An 18,232-nucleotide genomic window follows, 5' to 3' on the forward strand; every position below is an offset into this window, starting at 1 on the left:
TCTTTTTAAAAAATATTTATTTATTCATGAGAGACACAGAGAGAGGCAGAGACACAGGCAGAGGGAGAAGCAGGCTCCATACAGGGAGCCTGCCATGGGACTCTCTCTGGGGACTCCAGGATCATGCCCTGGACTGAAGGCAGGTGCTAAACTGCTGAACCACCCGGGGATCCCCCAAGTTTTAATTATTATTATTCTCTATTAGAAATAGAATCTAAGAGTGAAGAAATTATGCTCATTAATTCAAGAGTAATAGATATCCTTGTGTGTTGGGAAGTTGAAAACTAACCTTGATTTAGGAAGTAACACATACCAGTTTGTGTTTTCAAAATATTAACTACTATATACCACTCTTAAATTGATAATTATGCCACCAATTGGAGGATCATAATCAAAACTTTTAAAATTCATCCTACTTTGAAGTAGGGATGCTCTTAAGGTCTGATGCTACTTCAAATGATTTAAAATCAATCTGGAAAAAATTATTTTGAAGAAGGTCTGAAGCCATTTAGTTTCTCCTCTGTTGTCTTTTCACCCCGGCTCCTAGCTCTTCATTCCTACCTAGGAACAGTTTGCTCATTGTCTACCTTGTCAACTAGTGCCCTTGCCCTAAGGGAATGTTTAAAAGTATTTGTGTTACAAGGTGTTTCTCTATAAATAAAGTACATGTTGTGCTGTCAACAGAGTTTGCCATTGAGCAGATTTGATACAGTCTACCCATGGAGAGTACTTTTGTTTAACAAATGCCTACCTAGTCCTTGACTCTGCCAGGTACTATTTCAGGTACTTTACAAATACCAACTTATTTAGTCTTTTTTTTTTTTTTTCAACTTATTTTGTCTTATGAAGTAGATTGGTATTATTATTAACCAAATTGTGCAGGTGGGGAAACTGAGGCACAGGTTTTTGGACTGTATGTGATTCTTCTTGCGTTGCCTCTAAGTAGAAGTATCAGTACAAAAGAGAAATATGCTAATGGTCTGTAATGTTGGAAACTTCTTTCTTAGGTAAGTTTGTATTGAATAGATAAATGAGTCTTGATATGATTACCTTATTATATTATATAGTACCCTGTACTTCTTGTGCATGATAGGATGAGACAGTCCATCTCTGGAAGGTACCCAACAACTGGGTTTAAATTCTGACTACTGCTTAGTTATAATTCATATTATAATTCATATAAATTCTTTAATGGGTAGATGTCTTGAATATAAAATGGAACTAAATGTTCCATAAAGTAGTTATGGTTTTAAATGAGATAATGAATGTAACAGGCCAACTCTACTGAAGGTATTCACTAAATGGTATATAGCATTATTAAATGCTATATAACCAGAATAACAGAACTAGAAGACGTAGAGTGGAGGAGAAAAATCTAAAGCAGAGTTTCAATATTATATTATTGACTGGGGATGGTGAATGAAGTATTCCAAGCAAGTGTCAAATTACTTAACCTAACTTGCAGGTATAGGGAGTGGGGTGTCAGGGAAGTCTTTTTGAAGCAAACTAGGCCTAACTACTAATTTAAAACATGGTATTATTCCCAGTTATTAAGCGAATTAAAATAGTTAAATCATCACATTATTGTTAAGAGTGACAAAGATAGTTGCAGTATGTTATATTTTAAATTTTGTTTTAAGAAGATGAATTGCATCAAAGTGACATTGACATTTGTTTAGTGAAGGCATTTTTGTTATAGTGTGTGTGTGTGTATGTGTGTGTGTTTAATCCCCCCCATGTTTTTGGATGTATCTTTTATCCTTGTTTGTGACTTAGCTACATTGTATCATTTCATAAGGAGAAGACTTTTCGCCTCTTAATAAACAGCAGGAAGCTGTCCATTTCCGGTGGTGCTGACTCATGCAGTAACAGGAAGAAAAATAGTGTCTGAAGATGAGAGGGGGAGGGATAAGATCCCCTCCCCCCAAAAGGAGACAAATTCAATCCAGAATTAAAAGCAACATGTGTGATAGATAAATAAGGCATAGGTCAGAAGTTTTATCCTTATTTATTGCATTTTTATTTGTGTTTGATTCGTATTCCACTGGCTCACCAATGAGTAAACAATTGCCAATGCTTTCTGCCTTTTAAATTTATGGTTGCTTTGTCCAATTAGAAGGCGAAAAGAGAATATCATATTTATACACAAAACATTAACTTCTGCTTCTAATTGATGTTATATATATATGTATACACACACACACACACACACACACGCATAATAGAGACTAGCACTTACCAATTACACTTGGCACCAATAAATTATTATTGGTTGAATGAAAAAAGGATTTGTTGAGTGGACTTAATTATATAATTATCTAGCTAAATGCATAAATTGTTAGTATTTCTAATGAATTTATTGTTGACTAAATGCTACTTTTTACTTAAGGTGGTTTAGAAAACATATGGAGTCCTGTAAAGAGAAACCCAGAGGACTTGAAAGGGTGGGTGGGGAGCACACCCAGTGTGCCCAGTGGAAACCAGTGTCTGTATGACATTAGGACCCTGAGGAGCACATATATGAAGTGGTAGGTATATTTGTCGGTAGCTAAAACTAGTGACCATCCCTAATCCTCACAGAATCACCACTCTCTGCATACCTTTCAGGTACAGAATTTCTTCTGTTTTCTTTGTTTGATATTTATAATGTAATGCATATTAATTACATTTTATAAGTTTGGCTACAAAGTAATGTCTTTTAGAGAGAAGTGTGACTTGACGTAGGTAAAATGAGTAAGTTTTATAGTAGTTTTGATAGGATCACAAGTCTGGCTTGTTTTGGAAGCCAGAAACTTGGCATTCCATGTAATATGGGAGACTAACAAAAAATTATTAAAATGATTTCCACATGTAGATTATGGAACTATTCCTAAATATTCATAGAATCACACTAAATTTAACCTACTTTGGAGTAAAAAATGCCAAAAAGGACTTCTATACCATGATTTACTTGAATGCAAATGATGATACTGGTAATTAAAAATGGATCTTATCCAGTTGCTAAAGCTTATGTAGGGAATCAGGGTCTGGACCAGCCAACCTGTAAATTAATAAGTAAAAACCAATCAATTTAAACAAAGCGAGTATAAAACAAGTTGGATGGGTCCTTTTTGTCAGTATACCTAATGTGCCATTTCTAGGAGATATTCCTTAGTATAACTATTTAAATAGACCAATAAGGTCTACTTGAAAACAGTTTTTGGTACCTCATTTCCTGTAGCTTAGTGCATCTGAAATAATTGGTAAGCCATTGTTTTGTTTCTCTAAACATACTTTTAGGAACTTACAGTATTTATACAGTGAGCCTTTCCTTTGTATCTCAGAGTTTGCAGTCAGCTTAGTTTGAACATCCTTATCTGGCACCTGAAGTTAGACATTCCTCTATCCTGTGATGGAATAATAGTCTGAGATACACATTTACAATTAATGAAACGTACTTCTAGAACGTGTGTTCACATGGGCACATATGCACGTGTGAGTGGACTGTGTCTTTCATGGATCTCATCGATACTTCTTTTTATGCAATAGCTATAGCCATTTTATTTTATTTTATTTTTTTAAAGATTTTATTTATTTATTTATTCATGAGAGACAGAGAGAGAGAGAGAGAGAAGGCAGAGAGAGAGAAGCAGGCTCCATTGCAGGGAGCCTGACGTAGGACTTGATCTCCAGGAACAAGCCCTGGGCTGAAGGCAGCGAGCACTAAACCACTGAGCCACCGGGGCTGCCCGCTATAGCCATTTTAAAAGTTACTGATGTTAGAAAATAAAATTGCTATAAACTCAGCACCTTCTTTTTCATTTTGTACTCTTGGACATTGCTGCCTTTACGTAATATTCTCAAGAACTTGATCTCCACGTAGCACACTCTGAAGCACATGAAGTGCATTTTCATTACTATCTCATGTTATGTGCCTTTAAGTCCATTTATTAGGTACCCTTCCTAACATTTAGTGAAATCCTCTGCAGCCCATCTATGCCACAGAGATTACCATAGGAAAAATGAAAATTTACGAAATGTTAGCATGTTCCAGGAGAGATGTAGGCCAGCTTATGGAGGCTGGCTACGTAAAAGCCTTCCTTCTGCTAATACTACATTTCTGGAGTACTGCCACATTTGGTCTCTTATCTTACAAATACTTGTGTGTTATCTTCCTTATGATGTTCGTGTTTAAGTGCTTAATTATGACAGCAGTACACTTTCTGTGCTTCACAGCTGTAAAACAAAGTGGATAGCACCATGGTACACTTATGTTTCCAACAATCTAACTTAATGAGTACTTGTTTGTTTTATAATTTCTTTTAAAAATTTTTTTAATGAGTGCCTGTTAATACCAGCAGGTATTCTGGATTATGGGGATGTAGCAGTTAAACACACACACCAATTCCCTCTTTGAGGCTTAGATTCTTTTTTTTTTTTCTTTTGAGTAGACTATTAATTCAATGGATAGCCCATTGAATGATTATTATTCAACACTTTTTTTGAATAATGATGCTTCTCTGTATGATAGGAGGTGAGAAAATTAAATAGCATTTTATCCCTGCCTTCATGGATGGGAACAAACAACTTAATGTTGTTTACTTGAATTCTAGAATATGAGTTAGAGAAAAGTAGATTTCATAGAGACAGTTTGGGCCCATACTGTGCAAAGCCCTGAGTAACAAGCTAAAATGATTGCATTTAATTCACTTGTGAATATGGAGCTGGTAAAGATTTAGAACGAGTGGCATGATTGCAGTTGGGCTTTGGAAGAATATTCTATAATCAGGGTATATAGGAGTTTATAGTCTAAATTGTAAGTAAAACATGGTCTGGTATATGTCTGGAAAGATTTATTATAGCCTGTGGTAAGCAATGGATTGATAAAGGTGGATAGACCAGTTAGGGAGATGTCACCATGTTTTAGGTGGAAGTAAAAATTACCTAAAGCAATATATTGGCCCTGAGAGATATATTTGAGACAAATGATAGAAATAACCAACTAAATAGGAGACCTTGGTAACTGACTGCATGCATGAGGTGACAACTGAATGGGTCTTGGGTGACCCCAAATTTTTATTTAGTAGTTAGAGTAGTGGGCATGTAATAAAATACGGATGCCAGGAGTTGGGAGAAGGTTTTAAGAAAACTGGTATACAAGGAGGTGGGCAGGAAGAGAGGAGAGGAATCAGCAGGCTGGGGCAGTCTGCATTTTCAAGACATTCGTATAGGAGGATAAGTGATCACAATGGTATTACATTGAGAGGGAACAGGATCAGAGGACAGGCTTTACCCTCCCTCCTTCCTTCTCTCTCTCTTTCTCCCTTCCATCCTCCCTCCCTTTCTTTCTTTCTTTCTTTCTTTCTTTCTTTCTTTCTTTCTTTCTTTCTTTCTTTCTTTCTTTCTTTCTTTCTTTTTCTTTCCTTACATAGAAGGGGCTTGAGAATTTTTGTACAAAGAGTGAAAAAGAGTCAATCCCCAGGGAGAATCTGAAGTTGTAGGATAACTATTCTACATAATTGATGAAAGAATGGTCTAGACTGGGCTAAAGAAGCACTTTCAAGCAAATGAGTGGAAGATTCCCTTGGCAAAGAGGAGGGATGCTTGGAACTCAGAGAAAAGAGTGAAGGGAGAGGGAATGAGGGAGCAGATGGTGTTTGAATTGGTGAGGACAGGATGAGTTGGTGAGGACAGAACGGAGTCTGTGGAATCTCAGTGAGAGGGGGATCTGCTCAATGGTCTTGGCAAAGCTTTTTAAAGGCAGAATCCAGCATTGATAAAAACTAACAGCAAAAATGAAAAATGCTGACTCATTTGGTAGTAATAGACATAATAAGTGAAGTTGGTGACTGCATTCTATAATTTTTATAGAAGTGGACTGAACAAATAATGTTTATGAACTTTGGGCCGCTGATATTTAATCCAAGTCCCGCGAGCCAACGGAGTTAAAAGAATCAAGTGCCAAGATCAAGTTCATGAACATGACATAGTAATCAAATCATGACAATGTCCTTGGCTTTTTCCCCAAAGCTGCTAAGGAAGATACTTTGGATACAAACAAGTCTCAGATTTGGTTCACAGGTATGTTACTTGCCTGTGGGGCTAATGAGTTAGTCCTAGTGTGTCTCAGCACATTCATGTACATGATATGCTCTATGGGATTTGAGTCTTCCTTAACTTTGTTTAGTTATGGAGGGGAGGTAAAGGTGAAATTGTATCTTAGGTTCACCAGGAGTTAAATGACTACAGTGTTACTTTGTGTTGTGGACTCTGACCTGCCGCTCTTTCTAGTGATTCTGACTTATCCAGGATGCTGTTCTAGATGAAGATAGTTTTATGTGTTCTGGTTGAGTCTAGCCTTGTGGTCGAATCGCACTGGAGCCAGAGAAAGAACCGAGACATCAGAATTCTCCCCTGCAGTTGCTGAAATTCCACTTTGTCAGTATGGACCAACTGAAGAATGTGATCAGTAGAATGTGACAGACTTTTCCTTCCGTGTCTCAGATTTCTTCCACTGATGATTAACTGTGTGCAGATATTTTTGTAGAAAAGGAGTAATGTCTCTTTCCCATTTGCTTTAGTTGAAAATAATTATGAGAATATATAGATTGTTCTCCATATTGTTTTTAATCCTAGGCCATTTAATGTATCTCTGAAAAAGAGGAAAGTATTTATTTAAACTGAGAAAGTTAACAAGAACCTTAAAAATTCCCTTATATAATTCTAGTGTCCCCTACACACTTGTCTGCAGACATGGCACGTTTTCTCACTCGTCACTGTTCAGTTTACAATATTTCAGTTGTTTCTCATTAGTGGCTGAATTAAATTGAAGGCATTTAATCTCTCTTTCCACCTTATCATTTTCTATGCTAAGGTTTTTTTTTTTTTTTTTTTTTTTTTTTTCTGAGACTGAAATCCTGTTACACTTAGAAGGAGGCTTAGTTATTTGCTTTCCGGAGCATGCCACATCCTTTCCCATGTCCTTCTTTCCGTGCTTTTGCTTATCCTGACTGCCCACCCTATCCCAGTACTCAAAGATGTTGGCTTTTCTTCTTCAAAGCACACTTCTACCTTCAGAAAATATTGTGTCAATTAACTACAAAAGATGGGAGTAGGATTTTAAAAAATTATGTGTCATCTGATTCTAGATATTGCATGGATCTGTTAAGCCAGTGTTTAATGTAAAGGCAAATTTTGAGGAAGCTCAGTAGCTGAATTATGCCATTTAGAAGTAGCCTCATGTATTATTACTTTGCTTAAAGTCTTTGATGGTTTCTCTTTACTAAAGGACAAAATCTAAGCTTCCACTATTATGGAATCTTTGTTGCTTCTCCACTAGGCCTGCTGTTGCTTCAGAGGCTTGGCACACGGTCATCCATATGCCTGGAACACACTTCCCTCCACTTGTTTGCCAGAATAGGTGTCCCTTCCTTTAGAAACCATTCTTCCTTACACTTTTCTCTTCCAGTCTTAGTCTAGTGTGGGCTTCAAGTATTTCTATTACTAAACCTTAGGCTTATAACCTTCAAAGCAGATGTCATAGTACCATTTCTGTACTGTAATTTTTTGATTACTTGTCATTCCCACTAGAGTATAAGTACCTGGCATTGTAATCCCAAGTATGTAACACAACTTTTAGCAATTTCTCCACCCTGAATAAATATTGGTTGGAAAAAAAAAAACCCTTTATTCACATTTATGGATAATTAATACATATTATGTATTACATTGACTTACGAACTTTTTAATTTAATGGAAGAATTTTATTCAACTTTTAAATGAATCATTAACTTATCCTGTATCTAATGTATATTCTGTTCAGTACATGAATTATCTACTAATATATTTTTTTTCTAACAATTAGGCAACTGAGTTTCATTTTATAGAGTCCTCACTCAGAATGAGGGTGTGGAAATCTATACATACATATTATTTCATCTCTAGGTAACCGATGAAGCCCCAGGGGAGAGTCAGACTGGTGAAAAGATGTTTATCTCACCATGTCATAGCCCTATCAGCTGTTTGAAAAAGATAGCCAGGATGGTAATCTGGTACAGGGGTGCCTCATGCTCTTCGAGTATTTGGCTTGTTTATGGACAAGAATTAGTTGGTTAGATACTATAGATGGGAGAGGACAATAGTACTCAACAATTATTGAGCACTTATTATATGTTCTCTCCTTTGAGAATATTGTACAAATAACCCTTAATTGAAAATGCTTTCAGGAGTTGAAGTCAGGTTCAGTTGGGAGATTTCAGTGTGGACTATACTCTTGTTTGTCATCATATTGTCTCTGAGTCTGTCAGTGTGAAGACATTGTCTTCATGTTGGTCCCAACCTTGACTTCTCTTTGAAATTGTATTAGTAATTCTTAGTTATAGGTTTTAAATTTTGTTTTTAAGCTGTGGTTGGTGTAGACTGGGTAAATAATACCATGATTTTAAATGAGAGGTATTGGATATAATAAACTGATTTTTATAATTTATTAGCAGCCATCACATAGCCAGGTCGATATCTGAATTAAATAACCTCATTGAAATAGTATATTTACTTTAAATTGTATTTACTTGTTTATACTTTTGATACTGCATATAAGTCATAAAAGCATAAGGATGTGTATAGCCATTCTTTTTTTAAATTTTCAGTAGTTTGTCCATCTTGACAGAGTTTAGGAAAAGAGTAATAAGCATGTAGGGTGAATGAAAGAAAATGTAGAGTTTTGGTGAAAAGTAGAGTAGATGGGAGGAGGGAAGAGGCTTTAAAAACAGCGTGGAATTATTGTGATTCTGTCTAAGGCACTGGATAAGAAAGTAGGTTTGTTGAAGTATAGCATCATTCTACTTTCTGTTTGTATAAGTAAACATAATTTTTCCATCAGCAGAGATAACACATAAATTCCACATTTCCTCTAGCATGATGTCACAAATAAATTTGTATAAATATAATACTTTTTCCAGGTAGAACATATAAACAGCATTACTGTAGAAACATTTCCTTGATTTATTTACCTGTGTTATGTAATTAAGTCCTCTATCTTGTGAGTGAATGATCAATGCAGTTTGTCAGTTCAGGTTTTTTTTTTTTTTTTGTGTGTGTGTGTGTGTGTGTGTGTGTGTGTGTTTTGTCAGTTCAGTTTTATGCATTTGGAATCATGGTAAATGTGTTATGTTTGATTTGAGGCAATGTTTGTTGTTACTCTTGTATGATTTTTATTTCGCTTATGATTTTACTTTGGGATTTAGTCACTCCTTACCTTTCATTCAGCTTCTCTTAAGCCAGATGTTGATAAAAAAACAGAGAGAGAGCATGAGTGAGCAAAAACTCACTGTTTATATTTATTCATGTTGCTAAGTGATTCGTGTACAGTTATCCATTGCCTGAATCACCATTCATAAAAAAGGGGTTCACTCTTCTTTTTGTCCATGTTCTATATTTATTAGAACATTCTTCAGGGTTCAGGCCAAACTAGTTAGGAAAACTCAAGATGAAATACTTGAATATCTTAAAGAGGCAGACTGTAATGCATTGGCAAATGGTTTGACAAACTCGACTGTAAGGAATATTTATGGAAATCGGTGGTAATGTGAAATTTTTCTGATCTGTTCCTGAATTGCCTTTCTTTTGATAACCTAGATCAGAGATGAAGGCTGCCTCCCAGCTCAAATAGAATTATTTGGCCTAAAAAGAGATTTATATAGTTTACATTAGTCTCAGCATGCAGGATTCAGAAGTTTTCACAACAAATCTGATTTTTCATGGCTGCCTCCTCTAATTAGAGCATGTGTGGCCAGAACCTTGCCTTACCATCTTTATGTCCTCTTCCCTCCATGTACACATTCAGTTACACTGCTCCTCTGGCTCCCATAGGTATATGAGTTTGCTACCCTTTCTTGGGTGGTTAAATGAGATAATTGTTTAATGATATTTTTGAATTTGACAAAATCCTGTGAGAAATGAAGAGTCATTGGCCTGCTGGCCTGTGCAACTGGCCATTTAGAATGTAGATTAACTCTGAGAATGAGAGACCAGGGTTAGCACAATAAACTGCATTTTATGAGGATTTGTACCATGTGCATTTTTCCAACTGTTAGAGTAACTGCTTTCTGATTTCCAAAAAAGTAGTTCATAAAGAAGATTTAAGAGGAAAATTTTTGCTTTCCTTAATAGCCCTCAAAAGTCATTTCAGTTTTTGTTTTAAAGATTTAAAAAACCCAATTCCTGTTAAAATGTAAATCTCCAAAAATTCAAATGTAATTGTTAAGTATATTACCATAGTAATATATATACTATTACTATAGTAGCTTCTTATTTACTAATTAAGTGCTGGGTCATTATGAAAAAAAAAGCGAGATAAACAAACAATATACCTCCCTTGCAGGAATTTATGTGGACCAAAAATATGGAAATTATGCTTTATTTGATTAAATATGAATGAAATACTTTAAGTAAAGGAATAGTACATTTTTTTCTGCCTGGTTCAGAGTCTATATTTAAGGGGAAATTTGCTATTTAGTATGAGAATCAATGCATTAAGACAATCTGGTGGAAAGATAGAGACTTAGCAATTATGATATATACCAAGTAAAGGACGCTTGTCACCGTTGTGTCAACCCAAATGGCCTCACTTAGTAATTTGGTAAAGTGAGAAGAGTGATCAAAAGAAGACAGTTAGCATAGCAGATCTAAATTTCTGTTCTACTCTAATAAAACTCTTGAATGGTACCTTCATGGGCATGATATACAGTAAAACCCATATGGATTAGATGATAATGTGGTTGAACAGACTTTTCCCTGCTTGAACGGAGGAACTGCCCATTTAATTAATGGATCATCGTCAGTCTGGAAAGGTGCTTCTAGTGGTGAGCAGAGGGCGCTGACCTTTTTGTGTGCATAGGGTGGGAGGTTTGAAATTTTGGCATTAATGTAACAACAACAACAAAACCCAAAAACCTTAGGATGGTATGAACGTAGAAATATAAAGTTGACAATGGAAGATAATAACCCAGAATTTTAGAAAGCTCTCTTCCTTTCAGGTAAGAAACACATCTTATCTGTCTTCTTTTTCTTATTTTTTATATTCTTGATGACCATCATATTGTCCTCCATGAATGAGGCATTCAAAAACATTCGTTTGTTGATTAATCACTGAATGAGCTGTAATATTTATTTCTGGGTACTGGGGACAGGAATGTCACCTAGGCCAAGGCCCCACTCTTAGAAATTCTGATGTCATTGATCTCTGATGGGCATTAGCATTGGCATTGGCATTTTGTAGAAGCTCTTCAGATAACTTGAATGCTCAACTGGGGTTAAGGACTAACAGTTAAGTCATTTATAAGTCTAAAATCTTCTGAGATGGACAGAAGTTTGCATATTCTCATGAACTCTGCTATAGCAATTGCTTAGTGGTATATATTTGCCCTAGGACTTTGCTTGTTGAAATTGAGAGCTGAGCAAATGAAACTATCCCTGTGAATATGTGATATAAGCTGCAACTTAAATGTATTTTCTCAAGTACATACACAAAACATTTCTGGGTGTATGTACGCATGGGGCATCATAAGTGTGTTAACTTCATGTGTGCTGTGAATTAGAGTGGTTCTTGGCCTTGTTTCTCTCTTCAGTTGCTTGCTCTCTGGCATCCCCTCCTCCCTTCTGGCTCCTTTGAGCACCCCCTGCCTAAGAGAGCATACCAGGGCCACAGGGTCAACCATGGGCATAGAGTTTAATGCAAATTTTCTTCTCAGCAAAGTAGCTGGCCCACTAACTATGGGAGTAAGGTGGTCAGGTGGATAGTTACAGCTAACAACAGCCTGATTTGCATTTTTCTAATTATTCTTAGAAGGCAATATATATAGTTGAAAGTTATGGAGCATGCTATTGTCCCAGGTAATTAAAACCATGAGAGTCAGGAGACCTGCATCATAGCCTCAGATGTGTAGGGGCCACCTAACTTTGTGACTTTCACTTACTTACCTGCCTTTGTGCCAGTTTCCTTTTTGTAAAATGAGAAGCACAAATTAAGCAAATTAAGCAATCACTAAGGTTCCTTCTGGCTTTTAAAATATAAAATTCTTTTATTATTAACTTAAGAAAACATAAGTATCCACTTGTAGCTAAATACTATTTTACCAACCTAAAAAAAAAAAATTCAAGCTCAATATAGCAGTGTGGTGAATGATGCTGATAATGCATGTGTGGGGACAGGGAACTTATAAGAAACCTTTGTATCTTTTCATTTTTGCTGTGAATCTAAAACTGCTCTAGAAAAATAAAATCTTTAAAAGACCCCAACAAAAACTAAATAAAAATTAATGACTTCAACAATTTATGTAATTTCATTCATACCCTTAATTTTGGGATATTTTAATTTAACCATATCTCACTGTTATAAGTTAAGACTACACCAGTCTAGAACATTTTTAGAATCTGGAAGAAGATGAAGGCCATGGGGATATATGTGTATTACTATTATTGATTTCACTTAAAGTGCTTCTATAAAATGTAAATGACATTGACTTTGCCTATTTGCAGAGTGGTTATTAGTAAAGGGAGGGGCTTGGTGAGTTCCTCCTATTCTATGAACCATGAGAGGTTAACCTCCTATTCTACTAAAGAAAAAACAATTTATTTATTTTTAAAGATTTATTTATTTATTTATTTATTTAGAGAGGCGCAGAGACACAGGCAGAGGGGGAGAAGCAGGCTCCATGCCAGAAGCCCGACACAGAACTCGATCCTGGGTCCCCAGGGTCACAACCCAGGCTGTAGGAGGCTCTAAACCGCTGTGCCACCGGGGATGCCCAAGAAAAACAATTTAATATAAAAATTGTTATGTTAAAAAGTCAGTCTGTATATTCAACCTTAGCCCATGGTCAATATTTAATTCACTGAATGATTCTTTTTTTTTTAATTTTATTTATTCATGAGAGACAGAGAGAGATAGAGAGATAAAGAGAGAGAGGCAGAGACACAGGCAGAGGGAGAAAGCAGGCTCCATGCAGGGGCGCCTGACGTGGGACTCGATCCCGGGTCTCCAGGATCAGGCCCTGGACTAAAGGTGGTGCTAAACCACTGAGCCACCCGGGCTGCCCTCACTGAATGATTCTTAGGAAAATCTTTGCAAATCTTTTATTATTATTATTATATAGCAAGATACTATCCCTGAATATCTCCTACTGTAATCCTATAAAGAAATAGAAATAGATTAAGTAATTCAAAGGAGAATAAGCACTCATACTTGAGTCTTTTTTTGATAGTTTTTTTGGGGGGTTTACCCACACACATATAGTTAAAGTATGTTTAAAATGAGATCTTTAGAAGAATGTGTATGAAAAGTCATGATGATTCTGTAATAACTTGCAGAGGAAGGAATTTGCAGAGTCGATGACTAATTACATATTTCTAAACTAATATGTAAATCTTTGGCCAGTGTTTTGCAATGGGATCATCCATTTGATACCTGTGAAGAAAATAGAATTCTGATTTTTTTAAGTGAAAAAATTGTACTACATCAGTAATTTATAAAGAATCGTGCATGCTTTTTTCAGACCGATGTACTAAAAGCAATTACTTAGGTGTTGTTTGCAAATGCTTTGAAAGAACTAGAGACCTTTGAGACATGCCTTTAAAGAGTTTGGAACAGGGATGCTTGGGTGGCTCAGTGGTTGAGCATCTGCCTTCTGCTCAGGTTGTGATCCTGGGGTCCTGGGATCGAGTCCCACATCGGGCTCCCTGCAGGGAGCCTGCTTCTCCCTCTGCCTTGGTCTCTGCCTCTTTCTCTGTGTCTCTCATGAATGAATAAGTAAAATCTTTAAAAAAAATAGTTTGGAACAGTTAAAAGAATTATGGAATGATCATGTTACATTAAGATAGAATATTTTGATATGAAAATACTAAAGAGTAAAGAAAGTTCTACTGTGGTTTCAAATGTAAGGATTTGGTTCTGGAGTGCTCAAGGTTAATTATGTACATTGCTGTTTCCTTTTACAGAATTTTCTATAATATCTTTTCATTATGACTGAAAATGGTCTATAGAACTTTTCTCATTCTTGAAGAAGCATACTCATATGCTGTGGGAGGGCCTTGACTTTGACACTTTTACCTGTTTTGATCTTGGCTAAGTAACTTGAGTTGCCAGACCTCAGCTTCCTTACCTCTAAATTGGAGATATTCTCTATAACTTACATAGTTTCCTGAAAATTAGGTAAAACAATGCATATAAAGTGTTTACCTGGAGACTGCTCTATAGTAAATCCTCAGTAAAAGTAAGTGAGAATGTTGTTGTTATCTTGCCTGTGAGCTAAAAATCATTAGTCCTTTGTTTTAGTGGCTGGTGTTCTCTCTCTGAAAATGATGCCTCTAACCTTTTTCTTTCTTATTACTTCTTTTAAGAGCTCCTGTATCCCTGCGACACTGAAAGTAATTAAGTGGTTTACTTTAATGGATCTTCCCTTCTAGCTTATTCTAGATGGGAATAATCAAAAAGTAGGTGACAATGTTAATTAGAAACAGAAATTAACATCTTTTATGAGGATAATTCACCCGATGATAATAATTGAGACGTGATTGTAAGATTGTCAGTAGTTTATAGGATGAATCACTTTAGATGAACAGAGGTTGTTTCAGAGGAAGAGGCAGAAAGTTTGGACTTAAATTTTAAGAGAGAGATAGAAAGTTACAGTATGTTGCTGGCATTTATTTTTTAATTAGTAATTTGGCTCACCAGAGTCATACCTAAAGGTTGAAACAGAGTTTGCCTCTATTGAAAAGCCGCTTGAAAGCTCTATATAAAAGTTTATTTAAATGACATAGTCGGGATCCCAGGGTGGCGCAGCGGTTTGGCGCCTGCCTTTGGCCCAGGGCGCGATCCTGGAGACCCTTGGATCGAGTCCCACATCAGGCTCCCGGTGCATGGAGCCTGCTTCTCCCTCTGCCTATGTCTCTGCCTCTCTCTCTCTCTCTCTCTCTCTCTGTGACTATCATAAATAAATAAAAATTAAAAAAAATGACATAGTCATCATTCTAGAAAGATCTTGGGTAGTCATATATGGAACAGAATAGTACTAGGAAAGTAAAAATTCTTGTTAAGTCAGATATGCTATTTTGAGAAATGGGTTTATTAGGTCATTTAAATTTTGTGTTAAACTTCAAATTCTTTTTTTTTAGGGGCAGGAGTTATGAAATGCTTTGTAAAACCAGAGAGGAGGCCAACATGTTAAGAGAGTTCTAAGTTATTACATCCCTAATCTTGCACACACACACATAGGCGCACACACACACATACACACCACAATTTCTATGTCATTTCAGAATTATTGAAAATGTTGAAATGAGACAGTATGAAATCCCATGATGTCAAGATCTTTATTAAAATAGAAATGTTGCACCTTTCTTGTTGGTATAATTTGCTGTGTCTTCAGAAGTCTGCTGCTGAAGATGAGTCATTAAGAGAAACTGGTATCCATGAAACTGCATTTTTACAGTCATGCTTTCTAAACTGGTCATCTAGTTAAAACTGGATGAACCTGAAAACAGCAATTTCTGCCTTGCAAGGAGACTAATTAGTATTAAAATTGGTCAGGAAGTTTCTTATGTTCTGTGTTCTGACAGTTTTTAGCATTTTATTAGCATATATTTCAGAGATGGATTGTGTGGATCCTAAAGAGAATCCTAGGGACGTAAGACTACACAGAATGCAGTGGTCTCAGAGAAGGGAGCATATGACAGAAAATTCACATTCTTATTTCAATTCGGCACTCTAGATCTATTGCCCTGAGAAGAAGTCAACATCTTTTAGGATGGTGTGATAGTTTTTACACAAGCAATTCAAAACACCTTTCAGAATTTATAAGTTGAACATAATGATTTCAGTGTAGCACTGTGAATAAATCTGGTTTTATAATGGTGTGCTTAAGAATTCTAACCAAGTAACTTTTTTTCACAGCAGGTACGCTCCAGTGAGTACATTTGTTAAGCTAGTACTGAGGTACATCAATTTTAGCTCCCATGAAAGAAAATTCTTAGCTGTTATAACAAAGCCTATGCTGTAAGGTTATGGTCTATACTGTAGGGATGGTCTGTGGCAGTGGAGAAGGGATGGAAGTTGCTGGGATTTATTGATACCTCTGATGATCTTGGTCAGAATGGCATCCAAGCTCATTGTGGATGTTTGTCGAATGAATGATTGCCCACTTGTAGACTGAGAGAAAGAAGGATGGTATGAAATCGTAAAGAAAATGCTCCTCAGTGAAATTTGTAATGGTTGAGGTCATGATCCATATTCTGAGTTTCCAAAGTTGAATTTATCTCAAGGACACATGAGAGGAAATAGTTGGCATGTGGGATGATGGAGGACGATGATAGAGGAGGAGGAAAGTACTTGTAGTGTTGTTTTCTTCGGAGTAAAAGAGAAGGAAGTGTTCAGAGTAATAAAAATACTTAAATATAAACTGAAGAAAACCTCTGGTTCCTGTTTCTGGTAGATGGGGAAATCCAGAAGAGATTAAAAGGTATAATCTTACCTCTCGATGTAGTCGACTAAAGTTTCAAAAATGGAAGCCAGGTCTTCTGACTCCAGCATAATGGATACTTCCTTCGGCACTGTGAAAACCTTGGTAGAAATTCTAAATTGGAGTGGTTTGTTGGATTTCCAGAATCAATAGCATGCTTGTCTGGTTTCTTTTCAGAGACTTAATTTTTCAGAGATTGACTTTCTTTCAAGAAAGGAAACTGAAGAATACCTTGCCAAGCTTGAGAGAAGGGGCAAGTTTTCTCCTTTCTGAGTTTTATCGAAGGAAGACTCATTAGAACCCTGGGGAAGAGACAAGCAGGAGACCTGGAAATAAGTGGTGGCAGAAAAATGTTTTTAGCCCTACAGTAAGCAAATAAGGAAGAGATTTCAAAGGAATGGACAGATTCCCAGAGAGAGATATTTATGGCTTTGTGACAAAATCAGACATTTCCCACCAAAGTGGAGGAATTTAGATGGTATTGGCTGTTTCCGCCTTGGAAGTTAGTGTCTGAAACACTGACAGATTTGAGAGATCATAGAGATTACTTTCTTATCCAAGAGGAAGACTTATGTGCTGACAAGGCAGCAGCCCTCCTCTTCGATATTATTTTCTCTTTCTTTTGCTTGCTAGTGGTTCGTTGGTTCATTAGTTTTTTTTTTTTTTTTTAAGATTTTGTTTTTTTATTCATTAGAGACAAATAGAAGATAGAGGAAAAAAAAGTTGAAGATTTTCCTGGATATGTTCTAAATACAAGTAATCCATAATCAGTAATTAATGTTTTTAGTAAACAAATAAATAAAAGATATGTTTGTGGGTAAGCATGAATCCTTTCACACAGCCATTAATATTGTCTGTCAGGAATTATGTAATATTCTGTATGTTTCATGGATGAAGGGGCAAACTATCCAACATAATAAAAATAAATAGCACTTTACAGAGCATACTGCATGCCAGACACTGATCTAAGTATTTTACATATATTGCTTCATTTAATTATTAGACCAGCCTTGTGGGATAAATATGGTTTATATATTGAAGGGATAGTCTTTGATTTGCACACAGTAGGTAAGGTAAACACAGCCCACAAAACAATAAATATTGGTGTCTTTTTTTTTTTTAAGTGAAAGTCCACTCTTCCATTTTATTTTATTTTTTAAGATTTTATTTATTTATTCATAGACACACAGAGAGAGAGGCAGAGACACAGGCAGAGGTAGAAGCAGGCTCCATGCAGGGAGCCCGACGTGGGACTCGATCCCAGGTCTCCAGGATCACACCTCAGGCTGCAGGCGGCGCCAAACTGCTGTGCCACCAGGGCTGCCCAACTATTGGTGTCTTTACAACAAATTGATAACAAATTCTAAATGTCAAATAAAATGATGATTCAGTCACTGAATCTGAAGACTGACAAAATGTCTTTGATAGAGAGATGGAAACTCCTAACTCTCTAACTTAGGAGGAAGGTAACTAACCCACTCATTTCTTTAATGATTTTCCCTTTGAAACAATAATACACCTTATCTCTATTAAGCAAACTTCCCTTAGCACTTATAAAGGAATAAGAAAAGACAACAAAATGAAAAAAAAAGTCAGGAGTAAATAATACTATGGAAGCAGCGTTAGAGCTCATTGTATAGATGTGGTAACAGTCTCAGAAGGATAAAGTGACCTGTGGAAGGGCACACAGCAGGGCAGGGGTGGGTTCCGTAATGAGAAATATCTAGATCCAAGGGTGCCTG

General features: G+C 36.3%; 1 protein-coding gene across 1 annotated transcript in view; it reads left to right on the forward strand.

The window, feature by feature from the left end:
* Positions 1-18,232, forward strand: part of PPP3CA (protein phosphatase 3 catalytic subunit alpha) — a 309,732-nt gene that overhangs the window by 68,701 nt on the left and 222,799 nt on the right.

The sequence above is a fragment of the Canis lupus genome, chromosome 32, assembly GCF_011100685.1.
Source record: "Canis lupus familiaris isolate Mischka breed German Shepherd chromosome 32, alternate assembly UU_Cfam_GSD_1.0, whole genome shotgun sequence".
Classification (NCBI taxonomy): domain Eukaryota; kingdom Metazoa; phylum Chordata; class Mammalia; order Carnivora; family Canidae; genus Canis; species Canis lupus.